The sequence below is a fragment of the Cryptomeria japonica genome, chromosome 8 (genome assembly GCF_030272615.1).
Source record: "Cryptomeria japonica chromosome 8, Sugi_1.0, whole genome shotgun sequence".
NCBI classification, from domain to species: Eukaryota; Viridiplantae; Streptophyta; class Pinopsida; order Cupressales; family Cupressaceae; genus Cryptomeria; species Cryptomeria japonica.
Window position 1 is genome coordinate 203,932,350 of NC_081412.1, and position 21,840 is coordinate 203,954,189.

The window sequence follows — 21,840 nt, forward strand, 5'->3', positions numbered from 1 at the left end:
CTGGAAATGGTTTATAAAACCATGTTTTGTCGAAATCAAGAGGGTAGATCAGTTTGGAGGGGATTTGACAAAGATTATCCATCAAACCCTCAAATTGTCATGAGGTTTTAAGGAATCTGTGGCTGTCATAGACCCATGGAGGATCCCATTTGGTGTAATTTTTATATGTAGAAGTTATTGAATGATATATTAATGAAATATATTTTAGATGAATCATTTCTTGTGCATTTTTGTGGAGTATTTGGCAAGATATGTTTTCTTTACAATAATTGTCAAAACCCTACCAAGGGTTACCCATTTTTGGGAAAATGATCATAACTTTTGATTTAACCATTGGATCTGGCTCAAATTTTGAGAGGAATTGTGTAACTTTGTAATATAAATTCTGACCAAAGCGATTGTATTTAATATAAATATTGTAAATGTTATTGATGACTATTTGTTACAGTTCATGGTGAAAGGCAGATTGGTGAAGGCAACAACAGTCTGGTTGCAGCATTTGGTGTGGTCACATGAGGAATAGTAATGAAGAAAGGATATATATGTTGGAAATTTCTCTAAATATTCTTTCTATTTATTTTTTTCTTACTTAATGTGGTTAAGAATTGAAGTTTGTGTGGTCATTTTGGTGAAAATAGTTTTTAAAGGATGAAACCCTGAACTAGGGTATTCCATGGCAATAAAGAATTTGTTCTCTCATGTTATGGTGAATATTATGATATAATTTTTTTTATCTTTTTATATGCCTCTTTATTCAAGTTTAAAGTCTACCCTTGAATGAAGGTTTTATGGTTTGTGATAGATGCTCTGCATCAATGCTTTTTATGATAACTAGTTCAATATTAATTGATCATTGTGGTTGGCCCATAACAATTCATTGTCAATATTAAAGGATAGTTACCTTTTCACAAAAGGGACATCATTTAGATTTAGATTTTGTATAGGGTTTTGATCTATTAAAGAGAACATACCTCAAAAAATGTATAAAATCAATAAGATTGATGGAAACATTAAACTGTTTGATATATGATGAATTTAAAATGGTTGTGTTCATGTACTTGTTTTGAGATGGTGTAACTCATTTATGAATTTTTTAAATGATTTAATCTCAAAAATCAATCAAGTGAAGATCTTTTAGCAAGAGAAGAAGTTGTGGGATGGATTTTCCTAAGGTTATTAAAAAAATTATCATGGAGATATAGTTAGATATCGTATTATTAAATTGTATATACTTTAGATCCTCTTGAAAATAAATCTAGTCTTGTTGGAAAGAATCATGATAGTCTTATTTGAGATATATTTGTATATATATAGTTAGTAAGGAATCTAGAAAGCTAATCTAGAAGGCTAATGGTTTCTTCACCTTGTTATCTCAAAACATGAGTAGGTATCAAGTATACACAATGACTTTAAAATGTTATTTTTTACACTATACTATAATGTATTATATGGTATTGTAAAGGAATGAATATATAAATAGGGATATCATAATCATTATTTAGATATCCACATATATTATATATGATGCAATCTATTAAAAAGTCTTGTCAATTATCAAGTATCCACTTAATATAAATTTGATTTAATAGTAATTGAAATAATGTAATTAACTTATGATGTTGATGAAATAAAAAATCTCAAAGCCAAATTTTGAAAAAAAAAAAATATTTACCTCTTATGATGTATGCTCAAATGTCAACTTTTATGAGGCCAACTTTTTATTGTAATCACATTGGTCAATGAAGATAATTATTTTTTTAATATAATATGAGATGCACTTCTCTAAAAAATACATAGTAGAAAGGAAGAGATATTACCAAAAATTTGTTGATAAGCATAAATAAGATTTCCATCAAATTTTATATGTCTTCTAGTATAACCTGTAAAAATGATTAGTACTAGCCTAACCTGCTCTGATACCATGTTAGAAAGTAGGATCTTAGGATACTAATAAACAAGATTATAGTAAATGAAATATGAAACATACATGCAAAATGTACACATTACACAAGATATACATGGGGAAAACCCTTTCGGGTAAAAAACCCCATAAAGCATCATTTAATTAAAACACTTACAAATATAGTCTATCATAAAATAGACATGAACTTGGGGACACTCCTCCAATACTTCCACATGGTCAATAATACCTCATATGCATAGTTATACAACTCACCATAAAGCTTCAAATTCTCACACCTCTCAAATGAGAGAGAACCTCCTTAAATATAGGAGGAAGGGTGACTTCACTAGTCACACCTTTTCAATAACCCCCACTCATAAATAATTAATAATCTAATAGTTATTAGATTATAATTATTTCAAATGGGATATGCTTATAAAGAATATAATATATAAGGTTTTATAAGCTTATATTAGAACATTATATATAAATGTTATAAGGATGTGATCCCTAATAACATTATGTTCTAACAATAACTGAATATGATGCAATGTTTATTTAATAAATTTGGTGGATGAATAATATGAATAATAATATAACAAAGAATGGAGTAATTCATATATTATGATATATGAAATAATATGAATAATGGATAATAATGAAATGATGAAACAAATTAAAAGGATCTACTCGATGCTTGGAGAAAATTTGAAGTTAGATGAGGATAAATTTGATGAATTTTTTTATGTGTCTATAGGTCTGCATGTATTCTTGTAGCATGTGAGGTTATATTCTTGTTATTTGTGTTGAGGGTTGAGTCTACCTTGAAATATAGGTTGATGATTTGTATAAATATATGTAATATTTATTTGTGAGATGTATATGTGTTGTATCTGCGAGTGTGTGATCAAGTAAGTGTGCAAGAAAGTGTTTAAATCTTTTGAAAGTGTGAAGAGAAGAGTGTGGTAGAGAAGATCAGACTGTGCTTAACCAAAACTATAACCAGGCATGTGGAGATGCTATTTCATCAGTTCATGATCCTCCAAATGTAATTTGAATGTTTTTGTAAGACAGTGAGTCTTCCTCAAGATTGTATCCCTTCTTTTTTGGTGATTTGATAAGTGAGCTTTAGGTTGTGTGTCTGAATGCATGTGCATTCCGCATTGTAATATTTCATTTGCTCCTAATAGGGTATTATATTATTGTGTGTAGGTTCCCATTTTGGTTTTTCCCTTAACTAGGTTTTCCATGTCAAAAATATTCGTGTTATTTGTGATATTGATGTGGTGTTGATTTGTGCTTCCATTTCTAGTTATCATATCTAAATTTAAGTCAGAATTGTGTTGAGTTTGTGAGGAAACTAATTCACCCCCCCTCTCAGTTTGCTGCCTTGTTGCCAACAATTGGTATTAGAGATAGATCCTTTGGAAGAAGCTTGACTACTTGAGAAGATTCAGGATGACAACCTTTTCTTTTAAGAAGGATAGTTTGAGGTTTGATGGGACAAATTGCACTCTCTAGAAGAACCGGATGGAATGTCATTTGCAATGTATCAATGAAGACTATTGGAAGATAACTAATAATGTGTATAATGTTCCTACTAATGGTCCTAGTAGTTTGGATGAGATAAAGGAAGCTAAATTCAATATTAGAGCTAAGGAATCATTGCTGAGTGCCTTGTCTGATTCTAAGATGATAAAGTGATGGATTTGCAGTTTGCTCATGAGATATGGAAGAAGCTAGAGACTTTGTATGAAGGTGATATCCATGTGAAAGTTGCTAAGTTGTAGAGCTTGAAGGGAAAGTATGAAATGCTGAAGATGAGCAAAGATGAGAACATTACCTCCTTTATGTAAAAAGTGAATGAACTTGTTTTGAAAATCAGACACGCCAGTGGAGTATTGGAAGAATCTGAGATTATGGCTAAAGTGATGAGATCCTTGCCTCTTGCTTACAAGCACAAGGTTGTTGCTATTGAAGAAATGTAGACGATAATAGATGTGACTAGAGACATGTTGATTGGTAAGCTTTCTACTTTTGAGTTGAGAAAGTTTGGTGAAGCCCCTCCTAAATCTGAATCTACATTTAAAGCTAATGTATCCAGCAAGCAGAAATATAATTCAAGAAAAATATCAACAAGAGTATCTAGATATGAGAAGGAGATGAGAGAGCTTGAAGAACATGAAAGAGAGCTTGAAGAACTTGAATCCCTGATTGCTAGAAGATTGCCTAAAGGTGTCGGTAATTATGAAGGAAAGTTGCCTCTCAAATATTTTTCATGCAATAAGATATGACATTTTGCCTCAAGGTGTCTGGAAAGAGTTTCTAAGAAGCCATTTAAGACTTATAAGCCTAAATCTTAGAATAAGTGTTACTTTGTTGCTAATAAAGGTGAGATAGATGATGAGTCTAGTAAGAGAAATTCATGAGATGAGTAGGTGTTCATTGCTATCAAGGAAGATGATCTAGCGACCGTTGAATCTACTAGTTGCATTATTAAAGAAAAAGCTTTGGCTGCTAAAGTTGAAGAGAAAGATGAATGGGTTATTGACAATGGTTTCTCTCATCATATGACATGTGACAAGAGTAAGTTTGTGAGTATGGCAAAGTATGATGGTGGTGTAGTGAGATTTGGAGATGACAAAGCTGGTATAATCTATAGTAGAGGTTCTATCTCTCTTGATGGTAAGTATAACACTGATGATGTCTTGTATGTAGAAGGTTGATAAGGATTATGATTTGCGATTCAAGAATGGTAAATGTAAGATCTTGGTTGTAAAATTTGTTTGATTGCTCAAGTTGATGAAAGTTGGTTATGGCATAGAAGGATGTGTCATGTAAATTTTGACTGCATGGTTAAGATAAGTTCCACTCAAGCTATAAGAGATTTGCATAAGCCTGCAAATCCTTCTAATTTGGTATGTATAAGGAATGTCAATTAGGGAAGCAAACAAGAATTTATTTCAAAACCAAACATTATACTTCTAATTGGATATTGGATGTTGTCCATACTAATTTGTATGGTCCCTCTAGATTGAGAAGCTTGTAGTATGATAGGTATTTCATGTTGCTGATTGATGACTATTCAAGGATAATGTGGGTTACTTTCTTAAGGGAGAAGTCTAAAGCATTGAAGAAGTTCAAGATTTTCAAAGCTATGGTTTGTTGAATTTTAGGATCACATTTAAAATAAGCAAAAATACAGAAATACAATAGCACATGAACAATGAAGACAACAGATACTCTAGGAAAACCCTCCAACTCGAGGGAGAAAAACCCAACAAAATATATATCTCTTATATATAGATATCATTTGAACAAGAGAAGAAATATTCTTTACAAGATTGGCCTTACTCAAGGCTGAATTGTTACAAGGAATAATAATAGCATCACTCCTTGATGCTAAATGTTATCCTCCTTGATTAGTTAGATCTGCTGATCATGTGTGAACTTGACTTAGGATTATCCTCCCTCATGGAAGAATGTGCATTGCCTTATTTATATACAAGGTAAGGTTCATCTTCACAAACAAGGTGACTCTTCACAAGGGTCAGCCTCATACAAGAAATAAATATAAAATATAATTTGCAATATGTAGGCCACCTGCCTTTAATTAAGGAGTAAAGATCTTCTAAAGCTACCAAACACTAACACTCCCTCTTAGATAGGGAGATATTTTCTAGATATCCATGTCATGGACTCTCTCGACATGACAACCACAATGGCTACATCTATTTCTGGAAATCACAAAGGTTCATCATGGAGTCTTTCAACATGACATTATCATGGAGTCTCTCAACATGACATCCACCATGGCTACTCCCATGTGTGGAGAGAAACATGTGCACAAGTATCCATCATGAAGTCTCTCAACGTGATGTCATCATGGAGTCTCTCAACATGATGTCCACCATGGCTACTCCCATGTGTGAAAAAACACAAGTACAATGGATCATCACATAATCTCTCAATGTGATATCATCATGGAGTGTCTCAACATGATGTCTCATCTCAGCCTCAGAGATGAACAAGGGCTCACACCTCATATTTCTCCATCTTAGAGAAACATACACTACAAGGGATTTCATCTCATATTACTCTATCTCAGAGAAACATAAACTACAAGGGATTCCACCTCATATTTCTCTGTCTTAGAGAAATATAAACTACAAGGGATTTCACCTCATATTTCTCTGTCTCAAAGAAATATACACTACAAGGTCTTTCACCTCATATTTCTACATCATAGAGAAATATACACTATAACAGACCTTCATGATGATGCGACCCCCTTTGAAGCTCCAAGTACTTGCATCAACCTCCTGATTTACTCATCCAAGACTTGCTGCAATGCTTTCCTTAGAGGAATGGTTTTTGATGCACCCCTCTGACACTATTGACTTGCAAGAGTTTAGGATTGTCCTTCTCGACGTTATCCTAGATCACCCTGTTTGAACAGGTTTGTCCAGCACTTAGATGAAAAATTCACTTCTCCTCAGTGAGTCACTCTAGTTCCTTTAGATAGAAGACTTCATCTTGCTGAATACAAAACTCCCTCTTGATCCCTGCCTCAATATAGAGATTACAAAAATCCTCTAGAAGTGAACTCCTCCATTGAAGAATCTCATAACCTTAGTCCTTTTCTCGGACATGTCAATGTTTTAATCAACATTCTTTCACAACTTCTCGATCCAATGAATTCTCCAATTATCTTTGATAGGAGCCTCACTATTTTCCATAATTCTTTCTAGGGCTGCCAATAGTTGATCATGCAAGAGCCATAGACTGCTATTCCAAGTCAGGAGGACAAAATTTCTTTTATACCAATGCTTAGTGTGTTAATCCTTCTTAATAATCTTTGCTAATGCAAACTCTCCATCCAAGGTTTACCCAACCTTGGGCCCTCGAGAGATGTGTCCAATGAAGTTAAGTCTCAATTCTTTAGCCTTTGTGACTTCCTCATATGATGCATGAATCTCTTTCTCCCTTGAATGAAATCTCTCATCATCATTATGCTCCTATATCCATCTTGGAGGAATCTTTAGAGAAATTACCAACAGTTCATAGAATCAACCTATCCAAAGAGAAAGAAACAGACCAATACTAGAAGCATACATGATTCACTATTACCAATGTTATTGCATGAATTTTATGACTCATAATGTTATTGCATGAATTATTATTAGTTACATAAAATTCATGATCATTAGTAAAAGGTACAAGCAAGAAACACTTATTCTTTATTGTTGGTACATTCTATAGATGTAGTCAGGGACGTAAGTGCACCAAGATGGTGTGCAAAAAGGGGGGTATAAGTGGACACCTTTTTTTTTTGAAATCAGCTAAACTTGGACTCAGAGGAGAAATTTGAGACTTGTCAACTCAAAATATGAAGATACTCAAAGAAAAAATATTGTAGTACTCTAAATCTAGTTTCCAAACTACCAATTTTTTTCAAAACTAGATAATATTAAGGGGGTCAAATCCTTTGTGCACGGAAAATAGTTCCTAATTTTATCTCAAAAAAAATAATATAGTGTTTAGCATTCACATTAAAAATTCATAGTGAGATTTAGTATTTTGACAAATCCTTTGGTAGAAAGATAGCTAAGAGTGAGCATTAGAAGTTGTGTATTTTTTTCTAATTTTTTGTTGAATATTTTTGTTTTTAATGATGTTTTGAAATGGGCACATCCTGAAAATCAGGCACTTCTTCATGTGCGACGCATAACATGCACCAAAATAATCGAAAAACACATTTTTTTAAAGTGTAAAGAATCAAGTGCACTAAAATAATATATATTTTTTATTTTTTTTTGGATAAGTAGATCAAAAGTTATTAAAAAAATGGTACACATATGTCTGTGAGAACTATGGAGACACTGGTAAAAGAAATTCAAGATTAATATGTCAATGTTGTTCAAATTTTAAAAGAATTAGATGGTTAGAAAGCACAAAAGATGGGTGAAATTATGGTCGAAATTTTAGAAATACCCACTTGATAATGTGTAAACTTGGTGAAGATGAAGTTGAGAAACTAGATTGGAAGAAGAAAATGCGTAAAATAGAGGGAAAAAGGCTCCCAATCCTCAGCCTTGCTATCCAAGCCTAAGTACAAGGCAAAATGCGTACAAGTTCTTTAGATTAAAAATGTATATGATTTTTTTAAAACAAAAATGCGTATAGGTTTTTGAAGATAAAAAACACATAGGTGTTATGTTTAGTAAGAAAAACACATACGTGTTTTGCTTACATAAAATTAGACTAGTAACATGGACTTGTATGCAATGCATTTAGCATTCCCTTAATTTTTTCAGCAGGCTATATACATAAAATATAACATTTAAGTTATAGAAATATCTTTAATTTATATTTTATGTAGATATTGTCTAGATATTTGAGAGTGGTTTCAGCTCTATAGGAGTTATAATGTAGATTTTAGGTTTTAGAGGATCATTTAAAATTTCAGACAGTCAAATTTTAGTAATCAGCATGCCAAATTTCAATAATTAGCATGCTCCTATTATCATTCATTATCTCTATATCTCACTCACTTTATCTTTCCCGAACTCTAGACCTAGCTCTCTCCCTCTCTTATCTCTCTCAATTATCTCCTCCCTCTCTAGGTATATCCCACCCTCTCTACCTTTCATTCTATCCTTAACCCCATTTCTATCCTTGAATCCTTCTCTTTTTCTTCATCTATGCCATTCTCGTATTATTTCTTTCCCCTCCCTCTCCATTCTCTTGGTTACTACCTATCCCTTCTATCCTCTCTCTCCCCATATCTAGGTCTCCCCCTCCCTCCCTATTCAACTCAATACCTCTCCTTCCCTATATCATTACCAACCTCTCTCCCCTCCTATAGGTTTCTCAGCTATCTAATTGACCACCCTCTAGTTCTCTCCCTCTATCTCCACCTTTCTCTCCCTTCCCCCTTACCCCTATCCATTTATGATCTCTCTCTCTCTCTCTCTCTCTCCCAACATATATATCTCCTTGTTCCCTAGGTCTTTGACTCCTTCCATGTCTACCTCTGCATCCATCCCCTCTTACTCATCTCTTTGATTTTTTATCTATTCTCTCTCTCCATTGTCTAGGTTGTCACCTCTCTCATTTTTTCTCTCCCTCCCTCTCTCAAATTTCTAGGTTTCTCCCTCATTTCCTCTCCACCTCTATGCATCTCTATCCATGTCTCATTAGGAACCTATCTCTATGCCCTCTATTTATCTCTCCGCTCTCTCTCCTATCTAGGTATTTAACCGCTTTCTCACCCTCTAGATTTCTCATCTCTCCATCTATCCCCTCTCTATTTATCTCCCTTAGTCTCCACCTCTCTCTCTCCATCACATCTTACCCATCTCCCTTTATTAACTCTCTCCTTCACTTATCTCTCCTATCACCTCTTTATCTCCCATAAACTCTAGACCTATTACTCTCCCTCTCTTCTCTCTATTTCTTCTCTCTCCCCTCTCTAGGTCTCTCCTATAGTCTCTCCCTCTCTCTCTCTCTCACCTTCCCTCCTTATCTCCACATATATCCTTCCCTCCCTCCATATCTCTTCTCCACCTATTGTCTCTCTCCACTCCCTCTTTGTTCTCTTGATCACTACCTTCCCCCTTTTGACATCCTAGTACATGACATGATTCCTTAGGACACTATATATCCCCTTAGGACCAAATGATGTCCTAATGGATCATATGGTATCCTAAGGGGTCATATAGTGTCCTAAAAGGTTTGTGGCACCTTAGGACCACATATGACCCCTAACGACACCATATGACCCCTTAGGACCATATGATGTCCTAATGGGTCATTAGGTGTCCTAGGGGGTCATTAGGTGTCCTAAGGGGTCATATGGTGTTGTAACATGTGTGTGGCCCTTTAGGACCCCATATGACCCCTAACAACACAATATGACCCCTTAGGACCATATGATGTCCCAATGGGTCATATGGTGTCCTAAGGAGTCATACGGTGTTCTAACACGTGTGTCAACTTAGAACCCAAAATGACACCTAACAACACCATATGACCCCTCAGAACACCATATGACCTCTAACGACACCATATGACCCCTTAGGACACTATATGACCCTTATGAAACCATATGACCCCTTAGGACCCCATATGACACCTCAGGATACCATATCTCCTTAGGACACCATATGACCCCTTAGGACACCATATGATTTAATTTAACATCCTAGTACATACCATGACCCGTTAGGACACCATATGACCCCTTAAGACACCATATAAACCCTTAAGACCACATGATATTCCCAAGGTTAATATGGTGTCTTAAGTGGTGATATGGTGTTCTAACATGTGTGTGGCCTCTTAGGACCTCATATGACCCCTAATGATACCATATGACCCCTTACGACATCATATGACCTCTTAGGACATGATATGAACTTTTAATATCTTTTTACATGACATGACCCCTAACGATACAATATGACCCATAACAACACAATATGACCCCTTAGGACACCATATGACTCCTACTGACACCATATGACCCCTTATGACACTATATGATCCTTTAGGACAATATGGTGTCCTAAGGGGTCATATGGTGGCTAAAGTGGTATTATGGTGTTCTAATAGATGTGTGGCTCTATAGATAGGGAGATATTTTCTAGATATCCATGTCAGGGAGTCTCTCAACATGACACCCACAATGGCTACATCTATTTATGGAAATCATAAAGGTTCATCATAGAGTCTTTCAACGTGACGTTATCATGGAGTCTCTAAACATGACATCCACCATGGCTACTCCCATGTGTGGAGAGAAACATGTGCACAAGTGTCCATCATGAAGTCTCTCAATGCAATTTCATCATGGAGTCTCTCAATGTGATGTCCACCATGGCTACTCCCATGTGTGGAAAAAATCAAGTACAATGGCTCATCACAAAATCTCTCAATGTGATATCGTCATGGAGTCTCTCAACATGATGTCTCATCTCAACCTTAGAGATGAACATGGCTTACACCTCATATTTCTCCATCTCACAAAAACATACACTACAAGGGATTTAACCTCATAATTCTCTGTCTTAGAGAAATATACACTACAAGGGATTTCACCTCATATTTCTCTATCTCAGAGAAATATACACTACAAGGTCTTTCACCTCATATTTCTCCATCACAAAGAAATATACACTATAACAGATCTTCATGATGATGCGACCCCCTCTAAAGCTCTAAGTACTTGCATCAACCTCCTGATTTCCTCGTCCAAGGTTTTTTGCAATGCTTGCCTTAGAGGAATGGTTTTTGATGCACCCCTTTGATACTACTGACTTCCGAGAGTTTAGGATTGTCCTTCTCGACCTCATCCTAGATCACCCTATTTGAATATGTTTGCAGAGCACTTAGATGACACCTTCACTTCTCCTGAGTGAGTCACTCTAGCTCCTTTAGATAGAAGACTTCATTTTGCTGAATACAAAACTCCCTCTTGATCCCTACCTCAATATAGAGATTACAAAAATCCTCTAGAAGTGAACTCCTCCATTGAAGAATCTCATAACCTTAGTCCTTTTCTTGGACATGACAATGTTTTAAACAAATTTCTTTCACAACTTCTCGATCCAGTGAATTCTCCAATTATCTTTGATAGGAGCCTCACTATTTTCCATAATTATTTCTAGGGCTACCAATAGTTGATCATGCAAGAGTGATAGACTACTATTCCAAGTCAGGAGGACAAAATTTCTTTTGTACCAATTCTTAGTGTCTTAATCCTTTTTAATAATCTTTGCTAATGCAAACTCTCCATCCAAGATTTACCCAAACTTGGACCCTCGAATTTCTTTAGGGGAAGATATTATAGAGTTTTATGAATGGGAGCAAGTGCGGAGTGAAAAGAAGTGGGAATCCCAAATTTCAAATTGGGAAATGGTGGAATCCCTGGGAATAACGGATTTCCTAGAGATTGCAGTTTTTCTAGGATCTGAACTAGCAATCAGGCAGGGGGTCAGGCACCTCAAGGGTCAGAAGAGAACAAGGAAAAATAAAAAATAGGATAAGACAAAGATTCAAACCCCAGGGACCCACACAATAGAGGTAAAGGTAAAAAATGGTCTTCGCTCTTTGGAGTGAAGCCACTGGTTAAATCTGGGCTCCCGAAAGTAACAAACATTTCAGACCCCGCCTCTGGATAGTTTGCTATTTCTGTTCCAGACAAAGTGGTTGATATGACTGTTGCTAGCCTTTCTATGACATTAGTAGGATGATTCTCCGGCTTTAGGCCTAACATTGATGATGTTAGGAATTTCATAAGGAGAAAATGGCTTGTTAAAGGACAAGTGGAAGTGGCAGCGCTGCCTAGAGGGTTTTTTACCTTCACTTTCAATTCTGAAGAAGACATGAATAAAGCTCTCTATGAAGGCCCTTGGATGTTTGGCAAGTCATCCCTGGGTCTTTGGAAATGGGCCTTGAATCTCATCCTTGACGAATCCTTCTTTGTTTCTACGCCAATTTGGACGTGCCTTCTGGGTCTTCCGTTGGAACACTGGAATGAGGAAGTTTTCAAGGGCATTGCAAAATCCTTTGGAGAACTCTTGTCGATCGACCTGATGACGACAGCTAAATCAAGGTTAGTCTTTACTTGCATCTGTGTAAATGTTAATCAAATGATAGATATGCCTCAATCCATAGACATTATTTCTAAACTTGAAAAATGGTCCCAAGCTATTAAATATGAATCTCTACCGTTTGCTTGTTTCCATTGCAAAAAATCAAGGCATTGGGCTAAATCATGTCTGCTCAAGAAAAACAAGGAAAACAAGACTGATAGCAACAACAACAACAAAAAGACCTGGCAAATCATAAATAAAAAAGGAGACTCATCAACAACTGAGTGTAACCAAAATAAGGATATAACAGATCTTATGAATGAAGCCAAGAGGAATGGGAGTAGTAGTAATGACCAACTAGAGAGCTCTAAAGAAGTAGAGAAAGGAATTGAGTTGAACAATAAAAAAAACCTAGAGGACTAGGAGACTGGATCTTTTAGTCAGGAGAAGGAAGAATCCATTCTAGACCAGGAGGCTGGATCAGGGAGTCAGGAGAAGGAAGAGACCATTCCAACCTTTTCACTCTCAAAACTAGTTGAGGAAAACTTTAATGAAGCTCAAGACCCTTCTGATACTGAGCCTTTACTACTTTTAACCAATGGAAGCCCAAAGCCTCTCCTCTGTAAAACCCCTTCTCAAAGTATGGATTTGTTGGATGGGAATCTCTGGATATTCAGATCAAGAGAAGGAAAATCGAACAAGCTAGAATTCAATGGAGGAATCCCAACTAGAAGCAAGATCAAGAAAAAGGCAGATGTTGGAAGTTAGAACAAAAAGTAGGGAAGGCAATCCCTAAAACATCAAAGGGAATAGGAAAGCTGGAAGAACCATGCTGATGGAACATAGTGTTCCATTGAGTTAGCCCTATCCCCAGTTAAAGTATGAAGATAATATCCTGGAATATCAGAGGGCTGAATGCCCCTCATAAGTAGGATGTGTTACGAAACATCATCAGAGATCATAAACCAGATGTGCTCCTTGTTCAGGAAACCAAGATGTCTAAAGAAAAATTTGAAAAGATTAGAATTTTCAAAGAAAATGGAGTCATAGGATCTAACTCGGAGGGAGCTTCTAGAGGAACTACAATTTTTTGGAACCAAAAAACCATTACTGGAAAGGAAATCATCTCTTCTTCTAATAGGATCTCTGTTTAGCTTGAGCATATTAAGGACAACTTTTTTTGGGTGTTATCTAATTTTTATGCGCCTAATACCAAATCTGGGAGAGCTAAATATTGGAAAAGCCTTGTAGGTGACAGACTCCAGTTTGCTGATCAAAGCTAGATTATCATGGGAGACTTCAATACCCCACTCAAAGATGAAGAGAAGATGGGAGGTATCCCTTTACAACTTGATGGGAAAAAAGACCTCATGAACTTCATTAATAACCAAGATCTCATTGATGTGGATCTCCAGGGCATCAATTTCACCTGGACCAATAGAAGAACCGGAGCTAATCTGATTCAAGTCAAGCTTGATAGATCTTTAATTTATCCTGACTGGCTTTCTAAGTATAGTTGTTCCCTTGCTTCTATTATCAAAATTGGTTTAGACCATTACCCCATCTCCTTTACTACCAACTCTTTTTTGGCAAAGAGAAACTTCCCTTTTAGATTTGAAAAAGATTGGCTCTCCCATCCTTCTCTAGAAGCTTGCATTGTTGAATAGTGGAACTCTGAAGTAGAGGGTAAGGCTCTTTTCAGAATTGCCAAAAAGCTCAACATCATAAAAGCCAAAATTAAAACATGGAACAAAGAGATTTTTGGGGACATATTCAAGAACAAAATTCAAGTCAAAGCTGAAATAAAGTATGTTTAGGATAGAATCCAAGAGGTGGGGTTGACCGAAGATCTTAGGATGGCTGAAAATGATCTTTTATCTAAATACCACTCCATCATTTCTAATGAAGAGACTTTCTGGAGACATAGATCCATAGCCTTGTTCCTGAAGGAAGGTGATAAAAATACCCACTTCTTTCACTTAACTGCTCTTAAGCATAAGGTAGCCAACAAAATATCTAGAATAAATTGCAATAAAAGCATCCTAACAGAGGGCTATGACATTAGGAAGGAAACTCTTGAGCATTTCAGTACCCTGTTGGCTGATGTGGATAACCTGGATTTCAGCAAGCAAAACACCCTTTTACAAGCTATCCCTCCTATCCTGTCAGAAGCTGACAACCACCTTTTATTCAGTATTCCCTCTAATCTGAAAATCAGAAATGTGGTGTTCTCCTTTCAAGGTGATAAATCCCTTGGTCCGGATGGCTTTCCCATGTTTTTCTTCCAAAATTTCTGGCACATAGTGGAGGCTGACATATGCAATGGTGTTAAGGAATTCTTTGGCTCTAGAAGACTTCTTAAGGAACTGAATGCCACCTTCATTATCCTAATCCCAAATATCCCCTGAGCGGATTCTCTTAACAAGTTTAGACCCATCGGCTTGTGTAACTCTATCTACAAGATCTTATCCAAGGTTCTAACTTCTAGGTTATTGGAAATTCTTTCAAGGATTATATCTATCCAGCAGAATGGCTTTGTCCCTAGAAAGCAAAATTTGGACTCCATTATTTCCGTTCATGAAAATATCCACTCCCTAAAAGTGGTGAATAACCAGGGATTCTTCCTAAAGTTAGGCATGGCTAAAGCTTTTGATAGAGTGAACTAGCATTTTTTCCTTAGGATCATGAAAGCATTTGGTTTTGGTGACAAAGTTATTCAGCTCTTCTGTCCACTGATGGAAACTTCCTCCTCTGCTGTTATTGTCAATGGCTCCCCATCTAGTTTCTTCAAAAGCTCTAGAGGTCTCAGATATGGGGACCCCATATCTCGTATCCTATTCACCATTCTTGCTGAATGCTTGGGTAGATTCATCCTTAAAAATGTGGAAGATGGAAATCTTAAGGGTCTAAAACCTTCTTTATCCAATGTTGTCTACTCTCATGAACAATTCATTGATGACTCTATTACCATGGGGGAAGCCACCATCTTGGAAGCTAAAAATATGAAGATTATTTTGAATACTTATGAATCTGCCTTTGGCCAAAAAATCAACTGGGATAAAAGCTCTCTATTTTTCATCAATACCCCAGTCCAAAGGCAACTAAGGATTGGCAGGATCCTTGGTTGCAACATCTCTGAGTTTCCCTCTACCTATTTGGGGCTTCTTCTATGTCTCAAGCCTAAGGATTCCTTATGGAACAAGCTAATTGACAAAATTAACTTGAAACTTACTAGCTAGAAAGGGGTTGTCCTAAGTCAAGCAAGTAAAATCACTCTGCTCAAAGCCACTCTCCAAAATCTTCCTATGTATGCTCTTAGCTTGTTCAAAATCCCCTCAAAGTTTGTGGAAGCCATTGAAAGAATCCAAAAAAAGTTCCTTTGGGCAGGAGTGGAAGTTAGAAATAGAATTCCCCTTATTTCTTGGAATAAAATTTGTTCCCCTAAGGCCTCAGGTGGGGTGGGCTTAAGGAACATTGGTTCTATGAATAAAGCTTTATTAGCCAAACAAATATGGAGATTCGAAGGGAAGGAAAGAGAATTGAACTCTATCTGGAAAAACAAATATCTCTATATGAAACATTTTGAGGAAGAATTCTTTGACAACTCTTTTAATGTTGAAGGATCCGCCATATGGAATGCTGTGGAATCAGCTAAAAGCTGGGCTGCTGCTGGCAGAAGTTGAAACCTTGGGGATGGGAGGAGAATAAGATTTTGGGAAGATAGATGGATCCTGGATAAACCTGTAGAGGAAATCCCAATCCTTACAGATTGGAAAGACTGATTCAAAAGCAAGTATGGTGAAATGGTAAGAGTTTACTGGAGAAATGGGAACTGGATTGATTTTATCTAGCAGTGTCCGGGTCTCAGGTTCCTTCAAATTGCTCTCTCTACTAAAATCCCTAGAGACAACAAAGATGATAGATTGATATGGAGGGAAACTCTGGATGGGAAATACTCTATTTCCTCTGTTGTGGCTATACACAATGTCCCAGTGGAAGAAATTCCCATCTGGGCAAAAGTCTGGAACAGGAAGTTAGTTCCTAAGGTCAATATCTTCTTCTGGATTTTCATCCAAAATAAGGTATTAACCCTGGACAATCTTCATAAAAGAGGTATTATTTTTCCTAATAGGTGTTCTCTTTGTTGCAGGGAAGAAGAGACAGCTTGCCATATTCTCAATCAATGCACTTTTAGCTAGGATATTTGGAAAATCATCCTCACCAGGTGGAACCTAAGCTGGGTCTTCCTAAACTCTCTTGGTGACACTTGGCTTCAATGGCATTTCCCTAATTCTAATCCTAAAATTGTGGAGGCTTGGAAACTTATTCTACTGATTGTTATCTGGAATATCTGGAAAGACCGCAACAACAAGATTTTTAGGGATAAAAGGGCTATTCCTGAAGTGGTTTTAGATAAAATCTTTAGGAGTATTTTTGAATGCCTCTACTGCACTGATCAGGGACCTACTGCTAAAGATGATTTTAAAGATAGGTGGAACCTTTCTACCACTACTACTAGCAAGGAGACTAGAAGAGAAGGTCTAGTCTAGTGTTTTCTGCCGTAGGGATGGATTAAGGCTAACTTTGATGGGGCTTCTAAAGGGAATCCGGGTAAACCTGGATATGGGGGCATTGTTAGGAATTTTGTTGGAAGTTGTCTTAAGCTGGTGGCTGGTCCTCTGGGGAATCAAACTAGCCATTTTGCTGAAGCCTCTGCTTCCTTGAATACCTTAATTATAGCCAAAAATCTAAATTATGATAAAATATGGCTTGAGGGAGATTCACTTAATATTATTAATTGCTTAAAGGGGGAATCAGAGCCTTCCTGGTCTATTGAAAATATCATCATGAAAGCTAGGGAGATCATTGCTAGTTTCAAATAAATTATTATTCAACGTGCCTTCAGAGAGCAAAACAGTGTTGTGGATTGTTTAGTGAATACTAGAGTTAACTCTGATTCTCAAATGATTTGGCACGAGGAGGATCTCAATTTAAATATCAAAGAGTTCCTTATAAAGGATTGTTATATGGGGAGAGAAGGACAATTTAATCATGACAAGTAAAAAGCATCATTTATGCCTTGCTGGAAAGACCATCATTACTTGGCATTGCGACAGATCTTTTATTATCTCTAATAAATTGCAGCACACTTTGTGGGTTACTCAGTTCAAAAACTTGAGCAACATCGGGAAAGAAGGTTATAATTTGCAGAGAAACAGAGCAGATAGCTTGTATCTGAAGATGGGAGGAGACCTAAAGCAGGAAGAACTAGACAACACGTCGACCTGGAAAGAGATGCCAAAAGTCTAGGCGAAATTGGAGAAGGGCTCTCTTACCAACTTTATGGAGAAGGTTGAGGACTATGACAAAGGTAGGGTTAACTTAGCCGTATCAAAGAATTCTGAAAACTGGTCAAATGGATCTCTTAAACTTTATGGAGTTAAGTTTAAGCTGGACGCTGGGCTCATTTCCACTATGACCGGAATGCCCCACACTGGGCTTAATTTCTTTCAAGATTTTAAAGTCTCCAACAACATAGTTAACCTATTTCCATGGAAAGAGAAAGAGAGGGCTAAAATTGGCAAGGTTACTGGGGGCTACTAAGAAGCTGCAAACATGAAGAAGTTGTGGGGCTAGGTTTTGAACACAATTATTGAGTACATCATGGTTGAAGGTTGTTTCTCTAGGGTCCACACCTACCACTTTGTGCTCTTAAACCATTTCAGACATGACAAAAAGGTATCCTTGCCCTACTACCTTTTTTGGTCCCTCTCCAAGTCCCTCAACAAACATAGGATTAACCCTTCTAGCCCGATTCTCCACTGCGGGCTTCTTCTACTCATCTATGAGCATTACAAAACCCTCACCTTGCTGGAAAATAAGAGGATTTTTGCCTCTCCAGGCAAGAGAAAGATGGAAGAGGGAGAAACTATCAAGGAGAAGGCGTCCTCCAGCAAAAAAAGGAAAAGTGTCCATAGGTTGGAAACAGAGGACATTGTTAAGGAAAGTAGTAGGGAGATGAATGACTCCAACGATGAAGACAACAGAAAAGATGAGGAGTTGGGTAACGAGGAAGAAAGTGGTGATAATGAGCCTGGTCAAGAAAGCCCCATCCTCAGTGAATGCCCTGGTAAGGACAACAACCATCTGATGGAAGAAGCAGATCCCAAGGATAACGAGGAAACCGGAGTGAATTCTGAGAAGGAAATGAACAAAGACTCTAAGAAGGACCTGACTGAGGGTAGGGATAGCGAGGACAAGGAAAGTGCTGGTAAATGGCTTATCCTGGATAACCTCAAGAAGCTCTCTGAGGCTAGAATGGATTTCGATAGATGGACCTACAAGACCCTGAAAAACCTAGAAAAGAAATGGATAAATATGGATGAAAAGAGGGAGGATGAAAATAGAGAGCAGATTAATTGGAAGCAGGGAATGGAGAATAAGGTAAAATCGCTGGAAGAGAGAAAAGAAGTAATGAAATTTTCTGATGGGAGTTATCCCAAGTATCCTCTCTACTATCACTAAAAACCTGGAGGACATCGCCAAGGTCTTTGATCATACCTACACTCCTAAATAGGTCATGGATCTTGACCTAGAGGAAGAGACCATCCATACTGGAAGCGGTGATGCTACTCCGGTGGGCGGTACTATGAAGAGAACCAGGGCCAATATCAAGAAAGTTGTGGCTGCTTATGCAAAGGATCCCCCTAACTTCAAAGACAACATCAAAGAGCTATATGAAATCAGCAACACCCTAGCTAAAGCCCTGGAAAAGATCTGAATGCTGGAAGGCCTGTTGGCTTTATGGGGCTTTTTTGGGTTTTCTTTAGTTTTTTGCTGGTTTTTTGTGGTTCTATTCTTTTCTATTTCTCATAGCTTTTCTATTTAAGTTCTTCTTGTAAAGGGTTTTGGGGCCCCTTCAAAACCTTCTTTTTCCTTAATCAAAAACCTTGGACCCTCGAGAGATGTGTCCAATGAAGTTAAGTCTCAATTCTTTAGCCTGTGTAACTTCCTCATAGGATGCATCAAGCTCTTTCTCCCTCGAATGCAATCTCCCATCATCCTTATGCTCCTCTATCCATATTGGAGGAATCTTTAGAGAGATTACTAATGGTTCATAGAATCAACCTATCCAAAAAGAAAGAAATAGACCAATGCTAGAAGCATACATGATTCACTATTACCAATGTTATTGCATGAATTTTATTACTCATAATGTTACTGCATGAATTATTATTAGTTACATAAAATTCATGATCATTAGTAAAAGGTACAAACAAGAAACACTTATCTCTTTATTGTTGGTACATTCTACAGATGTAGTTAGACGGGTAAGTGCACCAAGATGATGTGCAAAAAGGGGGGTACAAGTAGACACCTTTTTTTTTTTTTTTTCCTGAAATCAGCTAAACCTGAACTCAAAGGAGAAATTTGAGACTTGTCAACTCAAAATATGAAGATACTCAAAGAAAAAATATTTTAGTACTCTAAATCTAGTTTCCAAACTACTAATTTTTTTCAAAACTGGATAATATTAAGGGGGTCAAATCCTTCGTGCATGGAAAATAGTTCCTTATTTTTTCTGAAAAACATAACATAGTGTCTAGCATTCACATTAAAAAATTCATAGTTAGATTTAGTATTTTGACAAATACTTTAGTCGAATAATAGCCAAGAGTGAGCACTAGAAGTTGCGTATTTTTTTCTAATTTTTTGTTGAGTATTTTTTTTAATGGTTTTTCAAAATGGGCACATCCTGAAAAATAGGTACTTGTTCGCGTGTGAAGCATAACATGCACCAAAATAATCAAAAAATGCAATTTTTATTTAAAGTGTTAAGAATTAAGTGCACTAAAATAATATATACTTTTAAATTTTTTTTGGATAAGTAGATCAAAAGTTAATTAAAAAAATGGTACACATATGTCTCTGAGAACTATGGAGACACTGGTAAAAGAAATTCAAGATAAATATGTCAATGTTGTTTAAATTTTAAAAGAATTATATGGTTAGAAAGCTCAAAAAATGGGTGAAATTATGGTGGAAATTTTAGAAATACACACCTAATAATGTGTAAACTTGGTGATGATGAAATTGAGAAACTAGATTGGAAGAAGAAAATGCATAAAAGAGAGGGAAAAAGGATCCCATGCCTTAGCCTTGCTATCCAAGCCTAAGTACAAGGCAAAATGCGTACAAGTTCTTTAGATTAAAAATACATATGAGTTTTTTAAAACAAAAAAGCGTATAGGTTTTTGAAGATAAAAAACACGTAGGTGTTATGTTTAGTAAGAAAAACACATACGTGTTTTGCTTACATAAAATTAGACTAGTAACATGGACTTGTATGCAATGTATTTAGCATTCCCTTAATTTTTTCAGCAGGGTATATACATAAAATATAACATTTAAGTTTAAGAAATATCTTTAATTTATATTTTATGTAGATATTGTCTAGATGTTTGAGAGTGGTTTCAGCTCTATAGGAGTTATAATGTAGATTTTAGGTTTTAGAGGATCATTTAAAATTTCAGACAGTCAAATTTTAGTAATTAGCATGCCAAATTTCAGTAATTAGCATGCTCCTACTATCATTCATTAGCTCTATATCTCAGTCACTTTATATTTCCCAAACTCTAGACCTATCTCTCTCCCTCTCTTATCTGTCTCAATTATCTCCTCCCTCTCTAGGTATATCCCACCCTGTCTACCTTCCATTCCATCCTTAACCCCATTTCTATCCTTGAATCCTTCTCTTTTTTTTCATCTATGTCATTCTCTTATTATTTCTTTCCCCTCCCTCTCCATTCTCTTGGTTACTAACTATCCCTTGTATCCTCTCTCTCCCTATATCTAGGTCTCTCCCTCCCTCCCTATTCAAATCAATACCTCTCCGTCCCTATATTATTACCCACCTCTCTCCACTCCTATAGGTTTCTCAACTATCTAATTGTCCACCCTCTAGTTCTCTCCCTCTATCTCCACCTTTCTCTCCCTTCCGCCTTATCCCTATCCATTTATGAACTCTCTTTATCTCTGTCTCTATCTTTGTCTCTGTCTCTCTCCCTATCTCTATCTCTCCAAACATATCTATCTCTTTGTTCCCTAGGTCTTTGACTCCTTCCATGTCTACCTCTCTATCCATCCCCTCTTACTCATCTCTTTGATTTTTTATCTATTCTCTCTCTCCATTATCTAGGTCATCAACTCTCTTATTTTCTCTCCCTCCCTCTCTTAAATTTCTAGGTTTATCCCTCATTTCCTCTCCACCTCTATGCATCTCTATCTATGTCTCATTAGGCACTTATCTCTATGCTCTCTATTTATCTCTCTGCTCTC